The sequence below is a fragment of the Phaethon lepturus genome, unplaced genomic scaffold (assembly GCF_000687285.1).
Source record: "Phaethon lepturus isolate BGI_N335 unplaced genomic scaffold, ASM68728v1 scaffold3874, whole genome shotgun sequence".
Classification (NCBI taxonomy): Eukaryota; Metazoa; Chordata; class Aves; order Phaethontiformes; family Phaethontidae; genus Phaethon; species Phaethon lepturus.
This window is the reverse complement of record NW_010535324.1, coordinates 61,987-71,688: the sequence shown is the minus strand read 5'-3', so window position 1 is coordinate 71,688 and position 9,702 is coordinate 61,987. Positions and strand designations below refer to the sequence as shown.

Genomic DNA, 9,702 nt, shown 5'->3' with positions numbered 1-9,702 from the left:
GTCATAGTCATAGAATCATTTAGGTTGGAAAATACCTTTACGAGCATTAAGTCCCGCAGTTAACCTAGCACTGCCCAGTCCACCACTAAACCATGTCCCTAAGCACCACATCTACATGTCTTTTAAATACCTCCAGGGATGGTGACTCCACCACTTCCCTGGGCAGCCTGTTCCAATGCTTGACCACTCTCTTGGTGAAGAAATTTTTTCTAATACCCAATCTAAACCTTCCCTGGCCCAACTTGAGGTCATTTCCTCTTGTCCTATCACTTCTTACTTGGGAGAAGAGACTGACACCCACCTTGCTACAACCTCCTTTCAGCTAGCTGTAGAAAGTGGTAAGATCTAGCAGTCCAGTGCCTCTGTGGGTACCTCCCCTATCACCAGCAGTAACTGATTATGTTCCCCTTAACAACAGCAAAAATCAATGCTAAAAAGTACATTTCAATCCTAGGTAGGGGAGAAATTGGCCATGCTCCCCTTAAAGTTTCGTGATTTCTGAATGTTTTGGTATGAGGCATTTGTTCATGTTCTCTCCTCCTCTTCGCTGTGTTCACTCCGTCCTTCTGCTCTGGTAAAGGCAGCTAGGAGAATGAATGAAGCTGGAACCGCTCCATGCAGTAGCATGATGGGGGGTGTGTTTAGTCTGGAGAAGAGAAGGCTGAGCGGGGACCTTATAAATACCTGAAGGGTGGCTGTCAGGACGATGGAGCCAGTCCCTTTGCAGCAGTGCCCAGTGATAGGATGAGGGGCAATGGGCACAAACTGCAGCACAGGAAGTTCCACCTCAACATGAGGAAAAACTTTGCTGTGAGGGTAACGGAGCATTGACACAGGCTGCCCAGAGAGGTTGTGGAGTCTCTTTCTCTGGAGACCTTCAAAACCCGACTGGATGTGTTCCTGTGCAACCTGCCCCAGGTGATCCTGCCTTGGCAGGGGGGTTGGCCCAGATGATCTTCAGAGGTCCCTTCCAACCCCCACCATTCTGTGATTCTGTGTGCATGTAGCACATGAACAACACAGTTCATGTCCTCCTTGGTGACCCATACACTGTGGGTCAGATCCCCAGGCACACAGGTTGATTTGGTTGAGCTGTGCTGTTACGGCTTCTGAGGAATATCACTAGAAGGAGGGCAATGTTACTATCTCAGTAGCACCCTATTGAAAATATTTCTTCTTCCACCTCCCTTCCCTGTCCATTAGTATTTTGTGAAGGCTTTATATATTCAAGGGATATATGAGGAATGAAGACTGAGGGGAGAATTTCCTTCTCTTTTCAAAGTAGATGTAATATCAAAATCAGTATAACACCTAGTGATTCAGTGCATTTTTGAGTTCTGGGAAAATGGCATAAGAAGTAGCCAGAAGTAACCTAGTCGCTTGGATGTTTTCCCCATATATATTACCATATCATCAGATTGGATGTTCTCAAGTAGTTTGGATTTCCATGCTAAGAAAAGGTGAAGTTTTATCTTTCCTGAGTTACACATGTGCAATGAGCTCACAGAGGGTAGCCTAGACTGATACCTTCTGTATCTGTCAGCAACAAAAAGCACTTGGGATATTTTTGTTCCTGTTTGTTATAGCAATGGTCACTTTGCTGTCAAGGTGTGATTTCATCCATCAGATGGTTACTCTCTAAAGGAATGGTTTCTCTGTGTGTGGTGTCTTTTGGAATAGGTGATTTAACATTAAAATAAGTGGAGAGAATAATACAGTAATTTTATTTCTGTACCTTACTGTGCTTTTGGTGTGGCTGATGTAATGAAATAACTTTTCTTGAAAAGTGCTACTTATTTTTAATTCAGAGAAGTTGGACTTTTTTAATAACACTGTATCTGGAGAGAGTGGCAGTTCAAGGTGTGATGAGCAGTCCATTTTTTCTTGATTTTATTCCAGCAAGAGTTAGCTCTAGCTGAAAACACCATGATTTAATGACTACTTAGTTGTGTGTCACTGTAAAATGAGGCAGCATTGCCACACAGGTCAAATCTTAGGGGGCATGTATTTTTATTGTGTGCAGGAGCAAAAGGACACTCGGCGCTCTTGTTGAAAGCCCCAAGAAAAGATGAGGTCAAAGTCGGATTGAATTTGGCGATTGACCTACTTTCTCACCACTACAAGTGTTACTTCTGGGCAGAGGGTGAGGCACTCCAGGGTAGAAGTGGGCAGGATGTTTATACAGTCGATAACTTTTGCTCTGGTAATTTTGTGATAACGGATTTTAATCTCCCATGCTGTCAGTTATTTTCACATCTTAATGCTCACTGATAGAAGGAAGCCTCAGAAGCTGGTCTTATTCTTTCATGATAAAAACAGTGCATAAACAGATAACACTCTCTTTCGATCCCATGGTGGTGGTGTTCAGTGACTTAATTTCAAATTAGTATTTCTCTCAAATGACTCCAGCAAATAAATAATACACCAACACAAGAGCTAAGAGCGTGGCATTGTAAGTCCCTTTTGTACTCTCAAAATCTCTTTCAGATTAAAATAATGTCCAAGTAGTGTGACATGTCCTGTCATGAGGTTAATGTCCAGATCTCTTCCAGCTCGAGGTGGGCTGAAATGGGAAGGCTGCTGTCAAGTCATGGTGTCTGAGGATTTATGTGACCCTGAAAGAGTACGAGCAACTTACAGTGTCTTTTCCTGAAGCTGTATGTGCACTAGAGAAGCAGCACCCAGTATTGCTGTAGCCAGAAAGAAATTAGAGGAAAAATAAATCTTTTTCTCCCTGCTGTTTGCTTGTTATGTGCATTTGACAGTGCTTTGTATTGTGTTTTTTTTAGCCTGCTTATATACAACTGGTGAGTCAACAGGGAGGAAGAAAAACCACATATGTAGATTTTAACAGAATTTAGATGGAAAAAAAAGAGAAACTGTGTAAAGGGCAGATCATGAGAAAAATGAGCTTTCTTGAAATTAATCAAAAAGAAAAAAAAATATACTCCAAATACAGCATCTCTTTAATTAGCTCCAGCAGTTCTGCTAATGAGTGCTGAAGATCACTCTCTTGGCCTCGAAGATCACCGTTATAGCTGATGTACCACCTGCACGTGTCTGCCTTGGTGTCCCCCTGAGAGCTTTCCTATTCCAGGGCTCAGACCCAGGCACGACCCCGTGAGAGCTGTCCCTCGGGGCCGGGAGGGAGCGCAGCCGCCTCCCTCCTGGCTGGGCGCGCCTTGGACCCTCCCTGCAGCACCGTTTTAGTGGCCCTTGGCCTGATTCCGGTGAGATTTCTAACTTTGCATGACACGATGTTGTCCTCTTAATCTGATGCGAGACGTTCCTCCAGGCGGAAATGTTAAGGTTCAGTATGGAGAGACTGATTTTTTTTTTTTTTTTGAATGGTTACGTGTAACTCCAAAGTTGATTATCAAGAATAAGCTTCAAACATAAGTATTTTTGGTAGACAACTCATGTTTTATTCGGGGATAAATGAGTATGAATTCATGTTTTATAAACACACTGGGTATTCTGAGGTTAACGCCTCTGACTCAAGCCCTGCTCTGTTTCTCCTCCACTTCTAGAAGTTTATTTTAAGCTGTTTCTTAAGTTTTCTGCTTTCCGTGCATTGAAGCAAGAGGGAATATTGTCGTATCAGGTGTATGTTTTTCCTCATTTCTGAATTGCTAGACTCCTGGTGATGGGGAGAGGGGAAGGCGGTGATTTATTATGACTTATTTTTCTACTCAGATCCCCCATTGCTTGTTTAGTTTTTTAGCTGGTGTAAAGAACTGAAGATCTATCCTTAAGCCTCCAGTCTTTGGTCCTGAAACTTGTTAAAAGTAATCAAAATCTTTTGACTTTTGAGCTTTGGATGGAGTCCTCCAGGAACAGGTTGCTACACAGACTTGCTGGGGGATCATTACTTGCTTTCTATTTTCTTCATCTGCTATTCACTTACTGCAGTATATCCTCTTTCTCCACACTCTGCTGTATCCTTTCAGTTTGTTTCAGAGGAATTGGAGGCGGCGGACACGTGCCTGCTCCCTTGGGACTTAGTCTGGTGTGTACACACCATGCCAGAGAAAATGGAAGAAAGTCAGTGATGGTATGGAGGAGACAAAGGTGCAGGTGGTTGGAACACAGCAGTACTTGTCCAGCCTCACAGCTGCCAGCCCTGTGAAGGATTAGGGGCTGTTGTCCCAGGGGCTCAAACCAAGATTTTTCTAAGCACAGCAGTATGCACCATCGAACTGTATAGTCTTTGTGGTGAGGAATGAGAACAAAAAGGCACTTGTTGAGTTTTTTTGTGTCTGTTTCTGTATCTCATACGGTCCTGGGGAGGGAAGGTAGGGGACAAAAGCTTTGTCTTATCTCAGCTGCTGGGCTTCCTTCCTTAGAAAGAAAATAGAGTTTATTTGGATAGTGAATGGTGGTTTTAATTTTTATCTATCTTTCTCAAGTGTCACTCTAATGGAAGTTAAACGTAGGCTCCCCACCCCACCCCAAGAGCTATGCAGGGAAAGTGTGAACTCCCTTCCCTGCTCTGTTATCTAGACTCTCTTCTTTCTGTAAAAAGTTTGTTTCAAATTCAAAAGTCTAACTTGCTTTTCAGATGAGAGAGTTTTTTTGTCCTGTGTGTTTTTGAAATATTTTGTTAGAAAAAATGGTTTTAATTTTTATCTATCTTTCTCAAGTGTCACTCTAATGGAAGTTAAACGTAGGCTCCCCACCCCACCCCAAGAGCTATGCAGGGAAAGTGTGAACTCCCTTCCCTGCTCTGTTATCTAGACTCTCTTCTTTCTGTAAAAAGTTTGTTTCAAATTCAAAAGTCTAACTTGCTTTTCAGATGAGAGAGTATTTTTTCTGTCCTGTGTGTTTTTGAAATATTTTGCTAGAAAAAAATGTTGTTTTGGATTGTTTTAAAGCTTATTTTTGTTCTGGGTCTTTCCTTGAGTCCTAGGTATTTATGCATTTGGGAGGAAGAGAATTTGGTTCTTCTATCAATACTTGGTAACAAAATTAATCTGGTATCAAATACAATATTCCTTTTTTTCTTTAATCCACAGTCTAAAAGCTCTTGAAGTATTTGTCACTTCACTAGTGAGTATGGATCTTCATTACCTTTTCAGTTTTTGTTTGCACACTCAGAAATGGAAGGCTTTTATTTTTTACCCCTGCAAGACCCTTGTTTGCTAAATGGAAGCTTATAATGGGGAAAAAATGTGGAGATAAACAGTGAGAATTTTGGTTTCTTTTCCATTTTCAAGGAAGAGTGACTATACAGACAAAGAAAAGGACACTTAATGGTTCAGGGGCATGGAAATAGGTTCCAAAGAAATCCACATTTGAAACAACTCTCTGAAGCTTACGGTGCAAAACTGCAAGGCACAGATTTTATTTGTAGAAAAGGAAAAAAAAATCAAAATATTTCATTATATAGTTTGAGTGAGGCCATACAGTTCTTGAGTCATAATGACATTTCAGCCTGTGTAAATAGCTTATGCTAATGGAGGATCCTGGTCTGATAGAGAAATTACCTTAAATTTCGTTATTTTGAAAGCAATGTACTAGCATCCGAGAGGCAAGAAAACATTTCCAAGACTCATGTTAAAAAACCGAAAATAACTCTTTTCTTTGCTGTTCTAAAGAGCTAAGGATTTAGTCCTCCCTCCCTGTCTTGTCTTGTTTTATTTTCCCTTTCTTTATCTTCCAGATCAAATGAAGATTATTTGATGCTACCAAGAAGTACCCTGAAAAAAAGACCTTAATCTTCTTATTTTCCTCTGGTTGGCAGAGTGATAACATAGGATATCTGCACCCCTTTTGAAAATCAGTGTATATTATTTTAGCATATGATAAAAAAAAGAAGTATGACTATAGTCATGACCATGCAATTTGCTGTCATTATTTTTTGTCTATGCTTGAACTACAGAACACAGGTTCTGCATATCTTATGATTTTGTCTGGATCAAATGTATTGTCATGAAAATATTTCCTATTCAGACTTCATTTGCTTTCTGAAATAGTAAAAACATATGACTCTTCTGTAATGCTGATGTCCAGCCCCTGGAAATCATTTATGCTCAGAGTTCCCTAGAGCATTTCTCATTGTTTACTTGGAAAGAGAGTGATTAAATTTTATGATCCCAGTTACTCGATTGATTCCAGAATCTTTGAAACGTGATCTTCCAACTCCCTATGCACATCTCTGTCCTATATGACCTCACTCAAAGGGTTTTGACCAAGGGTTTAAAGATTTCTAGATGAAGGCTTTCAGGTACCTTCTATTCTGTAGAAGGATCATATAAAAATAATTGGGTTTTGGTTCAACTTTAACTCTTTGGTTTAAATGTGAAAATCCCAATAATAGGAATTTAAGGAAGAATGTGCAGAGGGATGCATATCGGATGGAAATTACAAAAAAAGGATTTTAATGATGAAGAGAGTGAAGATCTGGCACAGCTTCTCAGTAGGAATAAGAGAAAGGGAACAACTGGTCTAGATTTGAGATGGATCTTTAACTTTATGAATTCAAACATCTGGTAAGTTTGCCTGAAACAGAGAATACTAGATTTCATGACCTGAAAGGTCTTTTCCAGACTTGGCATTCATAGCTTTGAAAGCTAAACACTGAAAAAAATAAAAACCCCCTCCTTAAACAAATTGGTTTTGACTGCAGCAAAAATAAAGCAAAATAATTTAGTTCAAGAAAGCATTTGTATTTTTTCCCCTGCTTTCCTATGGTCCTTTGTTAGTCTCTTTCTTGGTTAATTACAGGGATAAAGGATACTCTTTGCATCACCAACTGTATCACTTTTTTTCCTTTCCTTCTCACAAATTAATGTTGACATTTCTGTTACTGCAAGGAGTCCTGCAAGGTCTGTCAATTTTTGTGGTAAAAGTAATCACCACATTTGTATGTTTCTTTTCAGAAATAGCATATTTAACAAAAGATTTGGAGAGACCCTGTTGGTCCTAAAATTTAGTTGCTTTCTGCCATAAGTACCCTTGATGCCTTATCCTCTTTGGAAAGAAATCTAGAGAATAAATTAAGATAAAAGGCAAAAAAACCTTAAGTGAGCAGAAGGAAAACCAAGAAATGGGTGATACATGGTGATCTATATAAATCTGATGTCTGATAGTAGCTCAGAGGGAACTCCACATGACCGACTTTTTCTTTTAGTTAAGTATCTGATTAATTATCGAAATCTTGGATCTAAAGGCATTTTTCATTTCCACATTGCTGCTGAGGATTGTTATGGAGTTTCCAGGGGAATTTGCTGGACCTGGGGCCTGGCCAGCGAAGGCATGGCAGGAAGAGTCATACTGATTTTGATGCAATATAGACTCTGAAGTGATGTATAGATCTAGGCTAAGATATTGGTCCCCTTGATAGGAACTGACACAAAGGTGTATGCTTTCTCTGACTTGTGAGATGAACTCTTGATATAAGATAAGTTTTAAGGCATTGAGTAATTTAGCACAGCTCTGGATCTAATTGAATACATAACTTTCCAGAAGGTAAAATCTGGTGCTTAATATATGCTTACTGGTGAAGCTAAGCAGAGAATAGAAATATTAATATACTAGAGACCTTTGACTGGCATTTGGTCTATTCTGACTTGTGCTGTTTTGACACTAACCCGAGCTCCAAGTATCACTGCAGGGCGATGACGATTGCATGTCTGCGTTTAAGAATCTGCACACACATATTCATGACACAACATGTGCATGCCTCTTTCAACACACGATCTGTTTCATGAATCTTTTTTGCCCTTTTGGGGTAGGAAAAGTAGCTTGCCACTCTTGTACCCAGAGTTTGAAGGGCAAAAATACCAAATGACTTCCTTTTAAAGAATATCTCTTGTAGGCAAAACATGGAAATGGCTGTGAACTGCCGTGTTGATGCAGAAAAGACAGCATCATGTGGTAGAGGCTCTTCCTCTGTTACCCTGATGAAACTTTCTGCAGGTCTTATTCCCCTTTTGTTTTGCCTCTTATTTCTTTTCGTAGGATTCCTGTCCACTACTTGTGTCTACTGGATTTGTTACTTTAATCAAGGAGATGGTCACAGAAAGACCTGGTGGCTCTGTTTGGTCTTGTCCCTGATCAATACAACCTGAATATGGTATTTGATGTGACAGATCTAAATGCTCCTACCAGAACTTACTTAGGTACTTGATGTACTGTAGTTACCTCTCAGCTCTGGGGTTGCTGTTTGAAGTGCTTAGTAGGTTTGCTAGTGGAAATTTGTTTCATTGTCTTCAGGTTGGTCTCTAGTGGACATGAGCTGCATATTAGGTACAGGAGAGCTGCTCAGAGCTGCAGTGTTTCATGGAGATGTACCAGTTTCCATTCAGCTTTTATCAAACTGGTCTGTGTTGTGAGGGGTGGAGAGAGAGGGAGGAAAGATCTGTTGGGGTCTTGGAGATGTTGATGTTGGGTTGTTGGGAAGCTACCAAAATCTTTGTTTTTCCATACTCTGGGTTCCCTGGGCAGCAAGCAATGACAGATGCATAAGCAAGTATTTAACAGGGAGTTTTGAAAGGTCCATTTCTTTCAGTGCTAATTTAATTTCTTGCATCAGTGTTCACTGCTGAGGGTGCCTGAGTGTCCTAGGGTGAGCTGCTACTTGCATGAACGTGAGGGAAATCAGAGGGTTAATGTAAGAGGCTAAAGATCACATTGACAAAAGGGCCGATAACTAATCAGTAGGATTTGATTTTACTAAGTGTTCTGATGGAATTCAAATAAGAAATTGCTGACACGTCTTTATAATAGCTCCCTTAAACCAGCTCCAGTTCTAAAGGAGTGGGGTGGTCACACAGAGGCTCACGGAGTGCTGCTGGGGTAGCCCAGCAGCAAGTTTTAATCAGAGAAACTTGTAGAGCTGCTGCTAAGATGCAGGATTAGTAAATGCACAGCTGAACGTGATGTGCTGGAGGAGAGACAACACAGCTTTTCCAAAGGAAGGAGAACTCGTGAGTCTCCCAGAAATTGCGAACAGAGGCACAAGGCTCGTGAGCTGGGGTGGTCTGGCCAAGGGGAGCACACACAGGCTTACAAGAAGCTTCCAGTGAGGTGGGGAAAAAAGCTTTTAGTACAGAAACTAGAGCTAAAAGGGATGGTGTCCACACGGTTAAACAGTAGTTAAAATACAGTGAGCAATGGGGTGGTGAGCAATCAATCGGTGGCTAGTTTTCGGAGTTTACCTAGGAGTTTACCGATGGGGATCCGCGACGGGAGCAGCACTGCGCACGGCGAGGGAAGTGCGAGGGAGTAAAGCTGGCTGCTGCTCTGCACAACTAGTCAGGGTGGGCATAGGCTGCTTGCGGCAAATTCGCAGAAGGATCTTACGATGCTGAATGACTCTGCAGCAAATTGCAGTTGAAATGTGAGATTGATGAAGGCAAAATAATGCACGTTGGGGAAAAAAGGTTAAAACTTTGGACTTTATATTACCATTTAGCACTCAGAGAAGGGTCTTCGGATAATTACAAGTACTCCTATGAAATGATTAATTCCATGCTCACAGTGATAAAAAGGCAAATAAAGGGCTCAGAATGAGGGAAGGGGAAAAAGAGAACAATGCAGAAAGTACAATGACACCACTGATAAACCTCTGGTGTAGCCAGATCAAAAAAAAATATAACTGAGCTAGAAAACATAGACAAAAATAGAACAGCTTCAGTACTAGCAAAAGCCTAAATGGTCTAGGGCGCTTCCACTTGGTGCGGGGTGTTTGTGGTGGTG

The 9,702-nt window shown here is 40.9% G+C and overlaps 1 protein-coding gene across 1 annotated transcript in view; it reads left to right on the top strand.

Annotated features, from left to right (window-relative positions):
* The window catches only part of LOC104619765 (diacylglycerol kinase iota-like), a gene marked incomplete at its 3' end in the record, with an annotated part of 78,446 nt that overhangs the window by 7,830 nt on the left and 60,914 nt on the right, over positions 1-9,702 (top strand). The window lies entirely within an intron of this gene.